Below are 20,693 nucleotides of genomic sequence, written 5' to 3' on the forward strand. Positions count from 1 at the left end.
GTGGTTTTTTATTTTTAATCTTTTAAAAGTAAAAATCATATATGTTAGATTGAGTTTTATGTCCTAAAAACTCGTGATTTGTAAATGTTAAACCATTCTATTATTCAATAAATCTGTTATTGAGGTATTGTTTAATAAATTGTTATTGAATAAGAGATTTATTCGTTATAAATTCTGAATTTTATAAAATAATGTTTCTTGTCTATAGTAATAAGTTGTTTGCAACAACTTGGGGTTTATGAATCTATTGAGTTGGGTATGGAGAAGTCATCTCAACTTTGGCCGTGGGAGAGATTAAGTTATTCTTAGTTAGAGAACAAACCATGTTATCAGATAATGAATAATTGGTTACAAAAATGAAAAAGAGATTTGATTTTGGTAAATTGTTTACTTGAGACTGATTATTCAATATTTTTCTCAATTAATGAAGCGTTCATTACAAAAAGGGGTGTTGATGTTTGCTTTGCAAAATTGGAGAATAACTTATATTTTTTTAAGAAGAGTGTAAAACTGTTTTAAATATTGAGATGTTTAAAACTGCAAAAACTCAACCAAAAAGGCAAAAAGTTTCTTCTAAAGCCTATATTTAGCATTTAGCACTAGGTCACATTAATTTCAATAGAATTGAGATTGATAAATAGTGTACATCTAGATCAATTAGAAGACAACTCTTTATTAATGGGAAAATGACCAAATGGTCTTTTATTGGAAAAAAATTTAGAGCCAAAAAACCCTTAGAACTAGTGCATGCGGACCTTTGTGGACCTACGAACATCGAAGCACGAGAAGGGTATGCATATTTCATTAGTTTCATGGCACTCCTAGAAGCATTGTTAGTGATAGAGATGTGAAATTCTTAGGCCATTTTTGGAAAGTACTTTGGGAAAAACTTGGTACTAAGTTAGTCTACTCCATTATGTGTCATCCTCAAACTGGTGGACAAACTAAGTTAATCAATAGGACAATGGTTTCTATGCTTACGGCTCTATTAGATAATAATACCAAAACTTGAGAGGATTTTCTACCATTTATTATATTGAGTTTGCATACAACAGGGTTGTTCATAGTGTCACTAATTGTTAACCGTTTGAGATTGTGTATGGTTTTAACCTTTTTACACCTATTGACTTGTTGCCTTTTTTCCTTCTAACGAGGTGGTGAATTTTCAAGCTAATGAGATGACCACCACCATTTGAGAGCTCCATAAAGAAGTTAAGGAAAGAATTGAGAAGAAAAATGCCAAGGTAGCGAACAAGGTCAACCAGCATCGAAAGCCCATGAAATTCAAAGAGGGAGATTTGGTTTGGGTCCACCTTCGAAAGGAACGATTTCCAGATCAACAATACTCAAAGTTAAACCCAAAACGCAGTTGACCTTTTCAAGTGATAAAAAAATAATGAAAATGCCTATCAAATTGATCTTAAAGGTAAATATGGTGTGGTGCTACGCTTTCAATGTTACCAACTTAACTCTTTTTTATAAAGATAACAAGCTTGATTCGAGGACGAATCCTTCAAAAGGGGAGAAAATGATCTGAACCAGGACGACCTTGCATTTCCTCTAGGACCAGTTACATGTTCTAGAGCCAAGAAACTATAATTAGCATTGAATTCTCACATTCAAGAGGAAATACACTCGATTGAAAAGATTCAAGTAGCAACAATTTATTAGAAGATTTTTAGTTGCAGCCAGTTCAAACTACAGGATGGAAGCACTTGATCTTTGACATCTCATGACTTCAGGACTGTTTTACAAGGCTTTGATTTGGATTCGAGGACAAATCCTTCGATAAAGGAGATGATGATATGAAATGTCGAAACATCAAGTTATTGATTAAATTGTATTTAACAATTTTGATGTAACTTTAGTATTTTTCAATTTTATCCATTTTCAATGAAATTCAAGTAGGGTTAATTTAGTCTTTTTACTAGACATTCGGGTATTTTCCTTCTATAGAAATTCTAGAGTCTCGTTGCCACATTTTTACAATTCTTGATTTAGGGTTGCATACCAAAGTCCCATTGTTTTTTAGGTTTAGAAAACTTTCTCTCTTGCTAGTCCTTTCGTCAAAGGATCAACCAAGTTGTCATCAGATCATACGTAATCTACTATCACTGCACCAATAGTGAGAAATTCTCTAATGGTACTGTGCTCGACATATCTATATATCGTCTCGTAGCGTTGTAACAACAGTTCTGAACTTTTGCGATAGCTGCAGTACTATCACAATGGATTAGTATGGTTGGTATCGGTATTTCCCATGTGGAAATCTTTGATAACAAACTTCGAAGGCAACTTGCTTCTTCACTAGCAGTAACCAGTGCTATCATCTCTGACTCCATCGTTGATTGGGCTAATGTTATATGTTTCTTGGATTTCCAAGCAACAACTCCTCTTGCTATATTAGAAATATAGCCACTTGTAACCTTTGAGTCATCTGAAAGAGAGTTTCAATCAACATTGTTGTAACCTTTAAGTACAACGAGAAACTTTTGATAATGTAATCCTAGATTTTGTGTTCCTTTAAGATATCTCATTACTCTTTCTATAACATTCCAGAGTTCTAGACTAGCTCTGCTGGTAAACCTACAAAGTAATCCTACAACGTAAGTTATGTCTGGTCTAGTGCAATCAACAACATACCTTAAACTACCTATGATACTAGCGTACTTGGATTGGTTAACACTGTCATCAGTGTTTTTGAACAATTTAACACTAGAGTCATATGGTGTACAAGCTGGTTTACTTATTCTTTCGTGTATTATTCTTTTATTAAACTAATTTTCTATTTTAGTTACAAACACCTTAAACATGTCTAAGACATCACTCTTATTTTTAAGCAAGTACATAAAGGTGAAGTCGGAACAATCATCTATAAAGGTTATTACATACCTTTTACTGTTCCTAGTTAACGTGCCATCAAATTCACATAAATCAGAATAAATTAATTCTAAAGGCTCTATTATCCTAGTTACAGATTTATGCAAAGTCTTTATTATCTTAGCTTGACTACAACATACACATTTCTCAAAATCATGCAAATATAACTTAGGAATAAGATTTAACCTACTCATGTTGCTAATTAGTCTTTTATTAACATGACAGAGTCTAACATGCCAAAAATTAAAAACAGACAACATGTAAGCAGAAGATAATTTCTTATTAATTTTCAAGTTTAACTTAAACATGTCGTCCCACAAATACATTGTTTTTAGTTAAAGTAAACACATCTGATCCTATGGTTTGTGTGAAGCAACCCTTGTTGAGGAGGTATCTAGAAACCAAATTCTTTTGAATTTCTGGAGTATGCAGAACTTCCTTCAGCACAAGCATCTTGCCAAATGTGAATTTCAGTTCTACTTCTCCAACGTCAGCCAACTTGGTTGTGTGATGATCTTCCAGAAGGATATTTTTATCCTTGATCTCACTATATTTTCTAAACAAGTTAAGATCATGATAGACAAGGCAAGATGCACTAGTGTCCTCCTCCTTTTGATCATGCTTTCTCGCCTCCTCCTCTATTCTTAGATGCGTGATGTTGGATCGGTATGGCAACCCTAGAGGGAGGGTGAATACGGTTTAATTAAACTTATCAACAAATAAAAAGTAAATTCAACTAATTAGATAATTTTTAAATTAAATAAAGAATCTTTGTAAAATTTGTTAAATAACAATATTTATATATAAAAAAAGATATGAATGGGAGTATGCAATCAACTTAACCAACAAGAATATGTAACTAAAATTAAATGAAAAAATAATTAGAAAAGAGTTAGAGAAGAAGACATCGTAATTTTACAATGGTTCGGTTAAACTCAACCTACGTCCATTTTTCCAAGCACCTCTTGAGATTTTAATTAAAGATCTTCTTTTGACTCTTTCCACGAATTTAAGCCGAACCGATTCTTGCTCATTTTTCGAGTTTAAGAGCAAATCTTATCTTTTTCACGGGTTAGGATCAAACTGTTACAATATGTTAAAGTTTTAAATCACACAAAAGAAAACTCTATAAAAGGGTAAGTATACAATTTGAAGCTCACAAATTCAATCACAATACAATAAGAATTCTCTCAAGAACAAGACGAAAAAAATAAAAATTGGAAGCCTTAGAGAGAATAACAATGTTGACTTTTTCACTTTTTGAGGATTGTAAAGTTTAATAATATTGTAGAAAATTGGGGGAAAATGAAGTATTTAAAAAGAGGGAAAAAATAAATTCAAAATCATTTTGGATGTAAGTAAAATAAAAATGAATGGATGAGATTTAAACTGAAATAGTCGTTAGACACAAAACAAATAATAATATAATAATATGTATTTTCAAAATATTTTGTTTAAAACCCAATAAAGCAACTTCACCATCATTTAAAAAAACTAGTCGTTAGACACAAAGATAAATAATAATATTAAAGTTATTTCCTTTTTAAATTCATTTTCTTTATAAAAGCCAATAAAACAAAACCAAAAGCCACATTTGTTACTCTTTCATTGCTCTAAGTGGCTTTTCTCTAATTGGTTCAAATTGATTTCTTGGCCGCCACGTCACCATCTCGGGTATTTTTTGTTAAGCTTTTTTTTAGCAATATTTGTTTCGTTTGAACTTCAATTTTGATGATTCAAGAGGCGTCAGAATCAATTGTTCCAAGCTCTATGTTATAGACTATTCAAAATAATAAAATAGTAATATGACCATTTTGCATATGCTCTCTAATAAAGTGATGCCTAATATCTATATGCCTAGTTCTAGAATGATGAATATGATTCTTAGTCAAATTTATGGCATTAGTATTCACAAAATATAGGCACATTATCAAATTTTAGTCCAAAATCACAAAGAGTTTGTTTCATTCAAAGAACTTATGCACAACAACTAGCAACCACTATATATTTCTCTTCGGTAGTGGATAAAGAACCCAAAATTTTCTTTTTACTAAACCAAGATACTAAGAAACTACCAAGAAATTGGTAAGCCCCACCAGTACTTTTAGGGTCAAGTAAACTACCGACAAAATCTACATCAGAATATCTTACCAAACTAAACTCAACATTTTTAGGATACCAAAATCCAGCATCAATAGTTCCAAGCAAATATTTAAGTATCCTTTTAACGACATGCAAATGTGATTCTTTAGGACAAGATTGAAATCTAGCACAAAGACATACACTAAACATGATATCGGGTCTACTAGCGGTCAAATAAAGTAAAGATCTGATCATACCTCCATAAGTATTTATATCCACACACTTACATTTTTCATCTTTGTCAAGCTTAGTGGTAGTGCTCATAGAAGTTTTTGCAACTTTACCTTCATTTAATTTAAATTTCTTGAGCAAATCCCTTGTGTATTTTTCTTGACTTACGAGGATGTCATCCTTGAGTTGTTTGATTTGAAGACCAAAGAAGAAACTAAATTCTCTCATCATACTCATCTCAAACTCATTATGTATACACTTGGAAAATTCTTCACATAAAAATGAATCAGTAGAACCAAATATAATATCATCCACATAAATTTGCCCTATAAGCATGTCATTGTTTTTAACTTTAATAAATAGAGTATTATCAATTTTTCTTATTTTAAAGTCATTCTCAAGTAAAAAAATTGCTAAGTCTATGATACCACGCTCTTGGAGCTTTTGTTTTAAGCCATAAAGAACATTTTTCAACTTATAAACATGATTAGGTAAATCAAAACTTTCAAAACCCGGAAGTTGTTCTACGTAAACCTCCTCCACAATATAACCATTTAAAAAAGCACTTTTTACATCCATTTGATACAAAATTAAATTCTTATAAGAAGCAAAAACAAGCAACATTCTAATAGCTTCTAATCTAGCAACCGGTGCAAAAGTCTCGTCATAATCTATATCTTCTTCCTGACAACCACCTTGAGCTACAAGTCTAGCTTTCTATATTACCCTTACCAATTATTTTACCTTTCTTGTTGTCACCAAAGGTTACCATGCCTCCATTCTTTTTGGAGAAAGAGATAAGCTCGGATCGGTCTCCCGTCATGTGTCTTGAGCAACCACTATCCAAGTACCATTTGTTTTTCTTGGAGGCTTTCAAACAAACATAAAAACAACTAATTTCAAGTTTGATCCTTTGGTACCCATACTTGTTTCGGTCCTAGAATGTTAGCATTTACATAATTAGCGATCCATTTTATTTTTCCATGGACATTACAAGCATTGGATCTAGATAGGTAAAGATAATCAGTTTTATATCCATACTTGCCACAAGAAAAACAAACAACATTATGCAAAGATTTATTTTTCACAAGAAATTTATATACTCTACTTTTTTGGGAGAAATTCTTCCTTGGAGCATTCTAAAACTTTGCTCTTTGTGAAAAATCTCTTCTTGAAGAGGTATTTTGAGCATACTTCAATTTAAAGCATTTAGGTTTAATGTGACCTTCAACACCACAATTATGGCAAATGGGTACAAAACTAGATTTAACATGATTAGACACATTAGGCATATTAATCATAGGCACAATAGGAGATGCTTTAACAAATGTAGTTTTAGAACTTGAAGGAGTAGATGATTCATGATCCATATAGCCTAAACTTCTCTTATCACCATAAGATTTTCCTACCTCAATAATTTTATCCAATCTTTGAGCACCTATTGTCAACTTTTTAATAGTCTCTTTAGCTTTATCAAGATCTTGTAAAATATTTAGTTCATTTTCTTTATGCACTTTAATACAGTTATCTTTTTCACAACTATCATGCTCAAGAAATCTAACTTTATCAAGCAAAGCATCTTTCTCAATACAAACATGCTTATCACTAGAGACATTCAATTCTTCAATTTGCTCAACATTTTCATTCTCTTTAAAGCAAGCAATTTTATCAAGCAAAGACTTATTTTCACTAATTAGAACATTGTATTTCTTCTTAAGCACAACATACTTAGAACTAAGTTTTTCTAGGTCATTTTGGATGCTTTCAAAATTTTCAAATAATTCACAATAGAAGGAGGTTCTAGAGTGACCTCATCGTCATATTCATCTTCTTTGTCACTATAAGCCATGGGACCAAGGTTTGTCATTTCTTCAACTTCACTTTCACTTTCGCTACTATCATCCCAAGTAGCCTTCGTTGTTTTCTTCTTGGATTTCTTAGATGATTTTAGGAGAGGACAATCCGTTCTTATGTGACTCGATCTTTTGCAATCATAACAAATCAGCTCATCCTTTTTGCCTTTCTCACCAATTGTCTCTTTTTGGGTTGATTGGTGCTTCTTGAAATATTTCTTCCTTTTTATGAAATTTATGTACTTGAGTGAGAAATAAGCAATGTTATCTTCATCAAGGCCACCCTCATCTCCGGGATCAACTTCCAAGGAGATAGTCTTTAATGCAATGCTCTTCTTCTTTTTAGACTCATCCTCCATGTGTTCCTTCATAATGATCTCATGAGTCATGAGTGAGCCAATAAGCTCCTCTAGTGGAAGTTTGGTGAGATCCTTTGCTTCTTGAATCGCCGTTACCTTAGCTTCCCAAGTCTTAGGTAGAGACCTTAGAATTTTTCTAACATTTTCGAAAGTTGTATAAACTTTACCAAGACCCTTCAAAGCATTTATGATGTTAGTAAATCTAGTAAACATATCGGTGATAGTTTTATTAGCATCCATCTTAAATAATTTATAATTATGAACAAGCATACTAATTTTAGACTCTTTAACTTGATTTGTTCCTTCATGAGTAATTTCAAGAGTATTCCAAATTTCTTGGGCAGAAGAACACATGGATATTCTATTAAATTCATCTTTACTCAAGGCACAATATAAACAATTAATAGCCTTAGCATTAAAAGAACACTTTTTCATCATACTCTTCTTCTAATTTAGGCTTATCAATATTATCAACCTTTTTCATGGGAACATAAGGACCTTTAGCAACAATTAACCATAAATTATGGTCAATAGATTGCAAACAAATTTTCATTCTAGTTTTCCAATATGCATAATTTAAACATTCAAAATAAGAAGGTCTAGAAGTAGATTGACCTTCAACAATCCCGTTTGCCAATAGGTTTGCCAATAATTCTCCAACAATAAAGTTGATCTAGAAATTAAAATTTCATGATGCGCAACCTCGCTCTGATACCAATTGTTGGATCGGTATGGCAACCCTAAAGGGGGTGAATAGGGTTGAATTTAACTTTTTAACAAAGAAAAAGTAAATTCAACTAATTAGATAATTTTTAAACTAAATAAAAAATATTTGTCAAATTTGTTAAATAACAAGATTGATATAAAAAAAATGAATGGGAGTATGCAATCAAATTTAACCAACAAGAATATGTAACTAAAATTAAATGCAAAAATAATTAGAAAAGAGTTAGAGAAGAAGACACCGTACTTTTACAATGGTTCGGTTAAACTCAACCTACATCCACTTTTCCAAGCACCTCTTGGGATTTTGATTGAAGATCTTCTTTGAACTTCTCCCACAAATTCGAGCTTAACTGATTCTTGCTCCTTTTTCGAGTTCAAGAGCAACCCCGATCCTTTCTACGGGTTAGGATCCAACCATTACAATAGGTTGAAGTTTTAAATCACACAAAAAAAAATCTCTAAAAGAGTGAGTATAAAATTTGAAGTTCACAAATTTAATCATCACAATACAATAGAATTATCTCAAGAACAAGATGAAAAAAAATAAAAATTGGACGTATTAGAGAGAATAACAATGTTGGCTTTATCACTTTTCGAAGATTATCAAGTTTAATAATGTTGTTGTAGAAAATTTGGAGAAACTATCCGCTATAAATTAAACTCCACTATAACATTACTTCATGTTTACAATAAAGTAACATGTATAGACTTTGATAAATAAAAATGTGGCTTATTATTGAAAGGTTTGAGTCAAACAAATAGAAAGTATTTATGGCTAACAAAAAAGCATTCTCTATCTTCAAGTAGAATGATTCTTATCAACAATGTAAGGTCACATCATTGTAAAAAGAGTGAAAGTGTGTACTTTCTACGGTTGTGACAAGCACAACGACAATAACTACATTGTGAGTGACTTTTCTTCTCCTCAATCAATTTTTTTTCTTGGTCCTTCTGCTTGACGCTTGCAAACTAGAGATAGTGTTATAATCATAACATTGATTAATCATAATTCTGAATTACTGCAAAAAAAAAAAAAAAAAAAAAAAAGAAGAAGAAAGAAAAGATTTATCATCCAGTGTTACACTTATAACATTGATAGAAGATAGAGTCAATCACTGATTAGTCAATGAGTGATAGACTAGGATACGAGTCTATTATTGATAAACTACTATAATCGATAACTTTAAATTAATATCAGTTATCCACTGGGATACAAGTCTATCACTTATAAACTAATATCACTATGCTCATAATTTGTAGAAATTTCGGTTTTGATGGATATTTTGGAAAAGTCATAAAAACGAAAAATTCAAAAGTAAATTAAATTTGTAAATAAATATTTTATTATTTTAAAATATTTAAACATATCTATTATTTATATTATATTTATAATAGTGTCATTCTGATGTTTATTTTCTAGATTGTAATGAAAATATCGATTCAATATTAAACCTATAGAAATGTGAAAACATCAATGTAAGTTTAAATTATGTTTTTAACTTAAAATTTTTATTTTTGTTTTGGGTAAGAAATTTGGAGTAAAAATTGGTTTAGTAATTGTATTTTTTTTTTAATTTTCGATTAAAGCCTGCTCATAAAACTTTTCAATAGTTTAGGTCATTTTTCCATTTTTTTCTAAAGTTTAAATTCTCTTTTTCAAAATTTTGAAACTTTAGGTATTTTTTACATAATACAATTTCACTATTTAACGGATCATTTTTCTCTCGTGAGACATCGAACTCTTTTCCCCACTATTTCATATTCTCTTATTGTTCCCCTGCTTCACAAGTTTTATTTGTGTAATGTCGTTTTCGACCTCATGTTTGCTTGTGCAATTTAATCTTTTTTCTAGCTCTGATGAACTGATATATTTTACTTTTGATTTTGTGAATGATAAAACTTTTGATTTTGTGAATGATAAAACTTTTGATTTTGTGTGGGGGTGACAAGCATTGTCAATAATCGACATCTATAGGATCATATAAATTTAAATACACAAACGTCGAGGGATGATTTGGAAAAGTTTCTTTTAAGATGAAATTGGGATAGAAGAGATCTCCAGAACCTATTTGTAAACTTTAACTAAACCTTCTCCATCACAAAAAATATCAAGGGTGAGGAGTTGAACTTGAGACTTCTCGTTCATAGGTACATACATGTGTCAGTTAAACTAAGCTATTTGACCGTAATTATTTGCTTTTTAACACCCTAATTTTAGGTTAGTTCATGACATATGGGTTTGATGAAGAGAGGGGAGATGTGCAGCATGTGATTCCAAACAGATACAAAAAGCTACAAACGACACGATCTTGGGACTTCCTATCAATTCGAAAAGAAAAATAAGACACGTAAGAGTTTTTACTCATTTAATGGATAATATGCAATGTAACCACCAGTACAACCAATTGGAGTTTTAATAGCTATCAACATGCTTATTTTAAATGCGCTATTGAAAAGAAGAAAAAAAAGTGTGAAATTAGAGATCCAAAAAATAGCGTGCCAAATAATATTTCCCTCTCACTTCTTTCACTTCTGGTTTGCTCTGCACGCTATACCAACGCCAGCACCCTCTGAAAGGACAACTGCGCGATACTCTCCCTCTCACGACTGACGTTGAACCGGCGACGACGACGACAACGAGACGTTCATCTCCGTCCGTCGTCGTTGTCTCTGTTCATCCTCACTTTCATCACACGATTTCGCAAGGGGTATTCTATTTCTCGGCTTCAATCTCTCAGACTTCCGATCTCTCGGCTTCATCTGGGTCTCTCCCTTTTTCCTGTTGGCTTTCTAGGTTCGACTAATGATTCGAGGTTAGTCTTCTTCTTCCTTTCTTCTACATCGTTTTAATGGTGAGTGCATTGAGTGGAATATCACTGTATATAAACTCTTTTCATCATTCTTGACCCAAATAATTTCTCCACCATATTGTAGATCTTAAGTTCCACATCCTCTGACCTTCGTTTGTCTCCGACGACCTCTGCTGACTATCTCTTTGCATCAACAAGGTAAATACCTTCCAACTTCTATGCTCTTAATTTCCTCCGTTATTGCTCTTAATTTAGGGGTAGGCTTGTTGTCTATAGAAAAGTAGTTGGTGTGAGAGAACCAACTGTCTGCATCAGCCTCTATTTCCTGAGCTTCGTAAACAAGTTTGGCATCAGTACAGTGTACTTTGGATTTGGCTTAGTCTGTTTTCTTGCTGTTCTGTATGTAGTTCTTTTTTTTTTTTCCTTTTATGAATGCTGATTGTTCATATTTGTAGCATTTTGGATGGAAGGAATTTAGGGACATTAATAAAGAACCTTGGGACTTCATCTTTTTGAACTATCTAATCGAATAAGTTGTGATGCTGGACAAGTAGAGTGCTCAGAATTAAATTTCTATATCGTTCTCCGATCTCAAGCAAACGTGCAAAGAAACATTCTAGCTAAAATCTTGAGTTTATGCTAATGGTGTATGTTAATATTTGTGGTAGTTGATGCGTTTGGCCCCAATTAGTGTAGTCACAAATAGAATGTTCTATTGCTGCTTGGAATTGTTGGCTAAATTTCATCTATGCTGTAGTGTAGTTACAATCTCGAGTTACAAATGCGTAATTTGTGCTATGCTAGCAGTTTGGATTTGCTATAATTTCATGGATTTCATTGGTTTTTATAGTTGCATCATTTGTTCAATTAATAATTGTTTGGATGTGGGTTTTGTATGTACAAATTAATAATGATACTCGTGTGTCATTCATATCTCACAATCCTTCTCTTAAAAAACAATGCCCCTACTACTAATACACATCTATTTTTTCATAACCCAATAAGATGGGGGCCAATTAATCACTCATATTACACTCATGGGTTATTGAATCATGCCTTACTTTTTTTAATATTGTACATTTTTCAGTGATTTAATTATTTAACACAATTATTAATGGAAGAACTAATTAATTTAGTGTGTGTGAGTGTGTGGTGAAAATAAAAGGGAATTTAGCTTATTCATTTTCCATATCATAAGGAGTTTGCTTTTTTTTATATTAATCAAGGTCATTTAGAGGTCTTAGAGGTGAAGTTAAGTAGAATTTAGACTATAAATATATCTTACTTTCTTGTTGTTAAGAACCCTTATCTATGTGGTATCTATGATGTAGGCAATTAGTTAATGTGGTTGTGATATTTTTTTCCTAGATTTTGTTAACTGCATACTGCTTTCATTTTGTCTTACTGCACTTTCTATGTTATGTTGCTTTTCCCTTGCTGTTGTTTTTGGTAGAGTTTGGTTAGATATTTGAAGGCATGCTAACATTTTCACCTTGATGTGAAGTCAATGATTTTATAATGGTATACTTTAAATTTGAAATTGTGTTAAATGGCTGTGTTCTCAGCCAACAAGTCGTTCCATTGGTTCTATGACTCTGTTAAGTTGAATTTGTGAGGTTCCTTGGTCATTTGGGTTATGTTTAGCTCGAGGCAGGGTTTGTGGCATTATGACTGAGGTACTCCTCCATTTTAAGTAGGATTGTTTCTTTGTTTAGTGTGTATAATGTCTATATAGCTACTGCCATTTTGTGGATTAAGAAAAATTGGGCTGATTCTCAAGCATTTTATCTTGTGAGAAGGAAGGACTAGGTAAGTTGGATCGAGTAAAGGAGTAATCAATTCACATTAAACAATATTGACGAAAAAACTTTTAACATTTCTGAAGATTTAGTCTATTAATAGGATTGAAACTAATAATATAAGTTATCAATATCTCTTGAACATGTGAAAAATAAAAAAGGATTTTCTTAAATTTGTTTTGGCGCTTGAAAGTTATTGCCCTCTCGAGCTCCATGGAGGTGCTACTGCTAGAAAATTGATGAAGTTAAAATTGAAGAGTAGAAAAAAGAAAAGGGAACTTGAACTCCATCCGTTATCGCCGATGATTTCGCCAAATTCTTAAAGCCGAAATCATTAATGTTGGCGCCACTCCACTGGGGCTCAGTGATACAATCAGCCGTAAACATTTTTTTAATTTTCAAGTTCCCCACTTTCAGTGCTCGTGTAAACTAATTTAATCAAATCTGTTGATTTTCTGTCCATAAATGTCAGAAATCCAACGGCTCATCATTGCCTTACTCATCTGCAGTTCACAGCAAAAATGGAAAAAAATTTGAGCCTTAGTATGGAAGATTTTAGATAGGCTTATTTGTTGACATCTCTGGAAATTTAGCTGCTGTGACAATTGTCAGTTTCCATTTTTGGAATAGGGGTTTGTTTTTCTCCTAATTGTTTTATGCAAAAGAAGAGTTTTTTAAAGTAAGAACCTTTTGTTAATTTTATTTGGTCTGGAAGAAAGATTCCCATTTTTTGGTTGCACATTTATTTATCATCATATTTACTTTAGTTTTACTTTTTTAATGAACTGACATTATTCCTTGAATTTGTGTGAGGTCTCACTTGTATTTGATCATTCTTAGATGAAACGGCATCATCTCACTTGCATTTGACCCTTTCCTTGCTATCTTTGGCTCCCGTCTGTCCCTTCCATCATCAGGTGAGTGAGGTTCCTTATTATTTTCTGCCTTTAACTTTGTTGGCTTCTTCTGTTATGTTGTTGCTCGTCAACTTTCGTGTATTTCTGTAGGTGATCGTAGTCGAGTGTATCAATTGTTTAGTTTGAATCTAAAAAAATAATAGTAATAATAATAATCATGGTGGAGTAGACTACTTGATTTAGATGAAAGCTATTCTTTTGTGGGGTTTACATCATAATCTCTATTAGCATGTTAATCTAGAAACTTTATAGTGGTTAACACATTACCTCTCTTGTCTTCAGTTTATTATTCTTGTTTTTCTATATCCGTGGAATTCCACCTTTCACCAACTCTTTAGGGTTTAGGGAAGATTTATGGTTTAGGCCTTTGTTTGAATTACTAAAATCTTATTATGCAGATAAATGTTAAACCCGGAAGATCAGCAATACCTGCGAGAGCTGCAAGAGCTTAGCAATTCTCTTTTGCTCGACAAAGATAGAACGAATGATTTGGTAAACAGTAGCAACGCGGGTCTAATGGTGGCCATGCTAAACGACGACAACCTACAGTGCATTAGAAATTTACATGGCGTATTGCGTGATGCTGCTGCGATTGTTGGAACGGTGAATCAACTTACTCTACCGTTGGATAACTATAGAGCCATTATATTAGCTAGATACCGAGAACTTGAAAATCGAATATGGCGACTCATCAACCAAGGTTATCGAGTATTTGATATGCTTTATTTACAAATAATTTCATATACTGCTAATCAGTTGCTGAAAGCATACATTGTTGTAGAAAATACCGTTTCTTATATCCGCATGAGACTTCAGTCAATATTATCGAATGCTATGGAGAGTGCTTCTCATTTAAAACAGGCAATGATACAAGCGGAGGAGAGGAGGATTGCAGCGATTAAATGTAAATGTAGGACCAGCTGTGGAAACCGTTGTGGTTGTTGTAGGTTTGGAAAGCAATGCACAGATGCCTGCAGTTTCTGCCGAAACAGTAATTGTCAGAATAGATAATTACGAAGATAGTAGACTAGTTAATGGATAGCTTTATTTTGTGGTTAGAGAAATCTTGCTTTTGGTGAGTGTTTAGTCAGTTAAGAATCTAGTTAGGGAAAAACTGACGTAGAGCATACTCCTAAAGATAATTGTGAGCACATATCTGATTGGTCTTGAAGACCAAAGTTTTGTCTCTGTATAGACATTATACATGTTTACGAAGTTCTAGCCTTTAGCTTGGAGTACGCTATAGCGTATTTGCTCAAATCCCTATAGCTTGGAGTTAATTCCCTATAGCTTTGAGTTAATGCACTATTACTTCACTTTCTTTGTATATAAAATTCATCCGGCATGATACGGAGTTTTTTAGCTCAGTTTGTTTGATACTATGGTTGGCAGTCTGAAAATCAATTTTATGAAATTATTGTTTTAATTCATGTGTTGGGGATTGCTCAAATCTTGGTGACAACTTATACGCTATAGCTTGTAAGTTTTTTGATGTCAAATACTGTTTGTCCATGGATTTGAGCAAATACGCTATAGCGTACTCCAAGCTAAAGGCTAGAACTTCGTAAACATGTATAATGTCTATACAGAGACAAAACTTTGGTCTTCAAGACCAATAAGATATGTGCTCACAATTATCTTTAGGAGTATGCTCTACGTCAGTTTTTCCCTAACTAGATTCTTAACCGACTAAACACTCACCAAAAGCAAGATTTCTCTAACCACAAAATAAAGCTATCCATTAACTAGTCTACTATCTTCGTAATTATCTATTCTGACAATTACTGTTTCGGCAGAAACTGCAGGCATCTGTGCATTGCTTTCCAAACCTACGACAACCACAACGGTTTCCACAGCCGGTCCTACATTTACATTTAATCGCTGCAATCCTCCTCTCCTCCGCTTGTATCATTGCCTGTTTTAAATGAGAAGCACTCTCCATAGCATTCGATAATATTGACTGAAGTCTCATGCGGATATAAGAAACGGTATTTTCTACAACAATGTATGCTTTCAGCAACTGATTAGCAGTATATGAAATTATTTGTAAATAAAGCATATCAAATACTCGATAACCTTGGTTGATGAGTCGCCATATTCGATTTTCAAGTTCTCGGTATCTAGCTAATATAATGGCTCTATAGTTATCCAACGGTAGAGTAAGTTGATTCACCGTTCCAACAATCGCAGCAGCATCACGCAATACGCCATGTAAATTTCTAATGCACTGTAGGTTGTCGTCGTTTAGCATGGCCACCATTAGACCCGCGTTGCTACTGTTTACCAAATCATTCGTTCTATCTTTGTCGAGCAAAAGAGAATTGCTAAGCTCTTGCAGCTCTCGCAGGTATTGCTGATCTTCCGGGTTTAACATTTATCTGCATAATAAGATTTTAGTAATTCAAACAAAGGCCTAAACCATAAATCTTCCCTAAACCCTAAAGAGTTGGTGAAAGGTGGAATTCCACGGATATAGAAAAACAAGAATAATAAACTGAAGACAAGAGAGGTAATGTGTTAACCACTATAAAGTTTCTAGATTAACATGCTAATAGAGATTATGATGTAAACCCACAAAAGAATAGCTTTCATCTAAATCAAGTAGTCTACTCCACCATGATTATTATTATTACTATTATTTTTTTAGATTCAAACTAAACAATTGATACACTCGACTACGATCACCTACAGAAATACACGAAAGTTGACGAGCAACAACATAACAGAAGAAGCCAACAAAGTTAAAGGCAGAAAATAATAAGGAACCTCACTCACCTGATGATGGAAGGGACAGACGGGAGCCAAAGATAGCAAGGAAAGGGTCAAATGCAAGTGAGATGATGCCGTTTCATCTAAGAATGATCAAATACAAGTGAGACCTCACACAAATTCAAGGAATAATGTCAGTTCATTAAAAAAGTAAAACTAAAGTAAATATGATGATAAATAAATGTGCAACCAAAAAATGGGAATCTTTCTTCCAGACCAAATAAAATTAACAAAAGGTTCTTACTTTAAAAACTCTTCTTTTGCATAAAACAATTAGGAGAAAAACAAACCCCTATTCCAAAAATGGAAACTGACAATTGTCACAGCAGCTAAATTTCCAGAGATGTCAACAAATAAGCCTATCTAAAATCTTCCATACTAAGGCTCAAATTTTTTTCCATTTTTGCTGTGAACTGCAGATGAGTAAGGCAATGATGAGCCGTTGGATTTCTGACATTTATGGACAGAAAATCAACAGATTTGATTAAATTAGTTTACACGAGCACTGAAAGTGGGGAACTTGAAAATTAAAAAAATGTTTACGGCTGATTGTATCACTGAGCCCCAGTGGAGTGGCGCCAACATTAATGATTCCGGCTTTAAGAATTTGGCGAAATCATCGGCGATAACGGATGGAGTTCAAGTTCCCTTTTCTTTTTTCTACTCTTCAATTTTAACTTCATCAATTTTCTAGCAGTAGCACCTCCATGGAGCTCGAGAGGGCAATAACTTTCAAGCGCCAAAACAAATTTAAGAAAATCCTTTTTTATTTTTCACATGTTCAAGAGATATTGATAACTTATATTATTAGTTTCAATCCTATTAATAGACTAAATCTTCAGAAATGTTAAAAGTTTTTTCGTCAATATTGTTTAATGTGAATTGATTACTCCTTTACTCGATCCAACTTACCTAGTCCTTCCTTCTCACAAGATAAAATGCTTGAGAATCAGCCCAATTTTTCTTAATCCACAAAATGGCAGTAGCTATATAGACATTATACACACTAAACAAAGAAACAATCCTACTTAAAATGGAGGAGTACCTCAGTCATAATGCCACAAACCCTGCCTCGAGCTAAACATAACCCAAATGACCAAGGAACCTCACAAATTCAACTTAACAGAGTCATAGAACCAATGGAACGACTTGTTGGCTGAGAACACAGCCATTTAACACAATTTCAAATTTAAAGTATACCAACAATGTATTTGTGGGACGACATGTTTAAGTTAAACTTGAAAATTAATAAGAAATTATCTTCTGCTTACATGTCTGTTTTTAATTTTTGGCATGCTAGACTCTGTCATGTTAATAAAAGACTAATTAGCAACATGAGTAGGTTAAATCTTATTCCTAAGTTATCTTTGCATGATTTTGAGAAATGTGTATGTTGTAGTCAAGCTAAGATAATAAAGACTTTGCATAAATCTGTAACTAGGATAATAGAGCCTTTAGAATTAATTTATTCTGATTTATGTGAATTTGATGGCACGTTAACTAGGAATAGTAAAAGGTATGTAATAACCTTTATAGATGATTGTTCCGACTTCACCTTTATGTACTTGCTTAAAAATAAGAGTGATGTCTTAGACATGTTTAAGGTGTTTGTAACTAAAATAGAAAATTAGTTTAATAAAAGAATAATACACGAAAGAATAAGTAAACCAGCTTGTACACCATATGACTCTAGTGTTAAATTGTTCAAAAACACTGATGACAGTGTTAACCAATCCAAGTACGCTAGTATCATAGGTAGTTTAAGGTATGTTGTTGATTGCACAAGACCAGACATGACTTACGTTGTAGGATTACTTTGTAGGTTTACCAGCAGAGCTAGTCTAGAACTCTGGAATGTTATAGAAAGAGTAATGAGATATCTTAAAGGAACACAAAATCTAGGATTACATTATCAAAAGTTTCTCGTTGTACTTAAAGGTTACAACAATGTTGATTGAAACTCTCTTTCAGATGACTCAAAGGTTACAAGTGGCTATATTTCTAATATAGCAAGAGGAGTTGTTGCTTGGAAATCCAAGAAACATATAACATTAGCCCAATCAACGATGGAGTCAGAGATGATAGCACTGGTTACTGTTAGTGAAGAAGCAAGTTGCCTTCGAAGTTTGTTATCAAAGATTTCCACATGGGAAATACCGATACCAACCATACTAATCCATTGTGATAGTACTGCAGCTATCGCAAAAGTTCAGAACTGTTGTTACAACGCTACGAGACGATATATAGATATGTCGAGCACAGTACCATTAGAGAATTTCTCACTATTGGTGCAGTGATAGTAGATTACGTATGATCTGATGACAACTTGGCTGATCCTTTGACGAAAGGACTAGCAAGAGAGAAAGTTTTCTAAACCTAAAAAACAATGGGACTTTGGTATGCAACCCTAAATCAAGAATTGTAAAAATGTGGCAACGAGACTCTAGAATTTCTATAGAAGGAAAATACCCGAATGTCTAGTAAAAAGACTAAATTAACCCTACTTGAATTTCATTGAAAATGGATAAAATTGAAAAATACTAAAGTTACATCAAAATTGTTAAATACAATTTAATCAATAACTTGATGTTTCGACATTTCATATCATCATCTCCTTTATCGAAGGATTTGTCCTCGAATCCAAATCAAAGCCTTGTAAAACAGTCCTGAAGTCATGAGATGTCAAAGATCAAGTGCTTCCATCCTGTAGTTTGAACTGGCTGCAACTAAAAATCTTCTAATAAATTGTTGCTACTTAAATCTTTTCAATCGAGTGTATTTCCTCTTGAATGTGAGAATTCAATGCTAACTATAGTTTCTTGGCTCTAGAACATGTAACTGGTCCTAGAGGAAATGCAAGGTCGTCCTGGTTCAGATCATTTTCTCCCCTTTTGAAGGATTCGTCCTCGAATCAAGCTTGTTATCTTTATAAAAAAGAGTTAAGTTGGTAACATTGAAAGCGTAGCACCACACCATATTTACCTTTAAGATCAATTTGATAGGCATTGTCATTATTTTTTTATCACTTGAAAAGGTCAACTGCGTTTTGGGTTTAACTTTGAGTATTGTTGATCTGGAAATCGTTCCTTTCGAAGGTGGACCCAAACCAAATCTCCCTCTTTAAATTTCATGGGCTTTCGATGTTGGTTGACCTTGTTCGCTACCTTGGCATTTTTCTTCTCAATTCTTTCCTTAACTTCTTTATGGAGCTCTCAAATGGTGGTGGTCATCTCATTAGCTTGAAAATTCACCACCTCGTTAGAAGGAAAAAAGGCAACAAGTCAATAGGTGTAAAAAGGTTAAAACCATACACAATCTCAAACGGTTAACAATTAGTGACACTATGAACAACCCTGTTGTATGCAAACTCAATATAATAAATGGTAGAAAATCCTCTCAAGTTTTGGTATTATTATCTAATAGAGCCGTAAGCATAGAAACCATTGTCCTATTGATTAACTTAGTTTGTCCACCAGTTTGAGGATGACACATAATGGAGTAGACTAACTTAGTACCAAGTTTTTCCCAAAGTACTTTCCAAAAATGGCCTAAGAATTTCACATCTCTATCACTAACAATGCTTCTAGGAGTGCCATGAAACTAATGAAATATGCATACCCTTCTCGTGCTTCGATGTTCGTAGGTCCACAAAGGTCCGCATGCACTAGTTCTAAGGGTTTTTTGGCTCTAAATTTTTTTCCAATAAAAGACCATTTGGTCATTTTCCCATTAATAAAGAGTTGTCTTCTAATTGATCTAGATGTACACTATTTATCTAGATGTACACTATTTATCAATCTCAATTCTATTGAAATTAATGTGACCTAGTGCTAAATGCTAAATATAGGCTTTAGAAGAAACTTTTTGCCTTTTTGGTTGAGTTTTTGCAGTTTTAAACATCTCAATATTTAAAACAGTTTTACACTCTTCTTAAAAAAATATAAGTTATTCTCCAATTTTGCAAAGCAAACATCAACACCCCTTTTTGTAATGAACGCTTCATTAATTGAGAAAAATATTGAATAATCAGTCTCAAGTAAACAATTTACCAAAATCAAATCTCTTTTTCATTTTTGTAACCAATTATACATTATCTGATAACATGGTTTGTTCTCTAACTTAGAATAACTTAATCTCTCCCACGGCCAAAGTTGAGATGACTTCTCCATACCCAACTCAATAGATTCATAAACCCCAAGTTGTTGCAAACAACTTATTACTATAGACAAGAAACATTATTTTATAAAATTCAGAATTTATAACGAAT

General features: G+C 33.0%; 1 long non-coding RNA gene across 2 annotated transcripts; it reads left to right on the forward strand.

Annotated features, from left to right (window-relative positions):
- Positions 1-10,571: 10,571 nt before the first annotated feature.
- Positions 10,572-18,929, forward strand: LOC105436128. 2 transcript variants are annotated; one of them, XR_004218303.1, is made up of 3 exons: positions 10,572-10,944; positions 11,066-11,139; positions 18,398-18,929. It is a non-coding gene; the product is annotated as an uncharacterized LOC105436128 (long non-coding RNA). The 2 variants fall into 2 exon arrangements; XR_970054.2 differs by lacking the exon at positions 18,398-18,929 and having other exon boundaries at positions 10,576-10,944; positions 11,066-11,466.
- The last annotated feature ends 1,764 nt before the right edge of the window (positions 18,930-20,693 follow it).

This window comes from Cucumis sativus, chromosome 7, assembly GCF_000004075.3.
Source record: "Cucumis sativus cultivar 9930 chromosome 7, Cucumber_9930_V3, whole genome shotgun sequence".
NCBI lineage: Eukaryota > Viridiplantae > Streptophyta > Magnoliopsida > Cucurbitales > Cucurbitaceae > Cucumis > Cucumis sativus.